At 33.1% G+C, this 1,823-nt stretch overlaps 2 protein-coding genes across 2 annotated transcripts in view; one reads left to right on the top strand and one right to left on the bottom strand.

Annotated features, from left to right (window-relative positions):
- Positions 1-1,823, top strand: part of CLCN5 (chloride channel, voltage-sensitive 5) — a 274,777-nt gene that overhangs the window by 118,029 nt on the left and 154,925 nt on the right. The window lies entirely within an intron of this gene.
- Positions 1-1,823, bottom strand: part of RP2 (retinitis pigmentosa 2 (X-linked recessive)) — a 38,744-nt gene that overhangs the window by 652 nt on the left and 36,269 nt on the right. The gene's annotated exons all lie outside the window — the stretch shown is intronic.

Here is a 1,823-nt window from a genome sequence, read left to right as displayed (position 1 = left end):
CTATTTCTTACACATTCTTGTCTCTCTCCTTTATTTCTATTTGTGTGTGTGTAGAGAGAAAATCTTGCCACATTGCTTTCACCATAGATTGTCCAGTTTTTTTGCTTTGTCACTGATAGACCTCTTCAGCTAACATTATTTTTTACATTTTCATGTATCATGTAGCATGATATAAACATTTATTTAAATGGTTGAATTAAATAATCACCCAAGTTTCTTGAGATTAGAGACTGCATGTTTTATTTATGTGTGTATCACTCAAATGATCAATGAGTAAGGGAAATAAGTACTATAACGGAGTTCTTTTAATCACATCTCTGGGATTTTTAAAACAGATTATGAACGCAGTTGTGACAAACATCTTTTGTACAAAACACCCTTTTTACATGGGAGAGGAGCTATCTAATTTGGGGGTGTGGTGGGGGAATCTGTTCCTGGACTGAGAGTACTGGGTCAGACAGTTTGTTTATGGGGTTGTATAGTCAACAGCATCTTGAGTGTGTCTTCATTACTCAAAATAGCCCACACTTATTTGGCTTTATCTGTATTATTTTACTAACACAGTGGGTAAATATTGTAGTAAGTAGTCATTTAGTTGTGGTTTATTTCATTCATTCCTTTTATAGAAACCGTCTGTCTCTAACTTCTTGTTCTGAGAAACTTGAGCATTAACTTTATAGTTATAGTTAGATGACAAACTATTTGTACATCATACTGTCACATTACAGAAGTAAAATTGACAGGATTCAGTAAATGTCCAGGTGGAAATGAAGTCCTAAATGTTTCTGTATTGTATTAAACTGTTGTCATCTTTGCCGTGTTTAGTCCCCATGACATATATGCGCCCAGTTAGGGTAACTCTTGGGTTAATTTTTTCTGGTGGTTGTTGCTGTGGTAAAACAAATTTCTGTAGATGTTTATTATTGGAATGTGAAAGAGTTTTTAGATTTTATCTTATAATTTACCCCATTGTTGAACTCATTACTTTTAATTTTGTTTCTTGAATATCTTTGTTTTTTAGGTTATATAATTATATAATGTGCAAATATTATTGTTTTAATTTTATCTCCTTATGTTATTTGTTCATTTTTCATACATGGTTACAATGATTCAGTTTTCTAACGTGATTAATTAGGAATGGTGACTAGATATCTTTATGTAGTTTTCTGCCTTTTTTTTTTTTTTTTGGATGAATAGCTCTAGTGTGTGTGCTTTAATAGTGTCGATTTCTCTCAGACACACCATATTTATAGTTAAAAGAAAATCCTTCTTTTAAAATCAGAAATGAATACTGAATTTTCAGGCCATTTAAACTGTTTGTTGTTGTTCAGTCGCTAAGTCATGCCCAACTCTTTGCGACCTTGTGAACTGCAGCCCACCTGGCTTCCCTGTCCTTCACTATTTCCCCAAGTTTGCTAAATCTTATCCGTTGAGTCAGTGTTACCATCCAACCATCTTATCCTCTGTTGCCCCCTTCTCCTCTTGCCCTCAGTCTTTCCCAGCATCAGGGTCTTTCCCAATGAGTCAGCTCTTATTTTAACTATTATTTATTCACTTAATTTTATTTTTTCTGTTTTTCTTGTGAATCTCTGGTCTTATTTAAAATTAGCCTCAGGCTAAAATCTTAATGCCCATGAAGATCAATTATTTTAAACTGCTGGTGTATGGTTTGGTAAAATTTTGTTTAGAATTTTACATCTATGTTCACAGATAGGACCAAACTATAATTTTCCTTTTCAGAGTATAGCCCTAAGTCAGATTTAGTTCAAACTGACTTTCACTACATGAAAATGAGTTAGATAGAACACTTTTAAGGAATCTTT

This window comes from Bison bison, unplaced genomic scaffold (assembly GCF_000754665.1).
Source record: "Bison bison bison isolate TAMUID 2011002044 unplaced genomic scaffold, Bison_UMD1.0 scf7180017864331, whole genome shotgun sequence".
Lineage (NCBI taxonomy): Eukaryota > Metazoa > Chordata > Mammalia > Artiodactyla > Bovidae > Bison > Bison bison.
The sequence above is the reverse complement of the archived record's forward strand: the minus strand, read 5'-3'. Positions and strand labels throughout refer to the sequence as shown.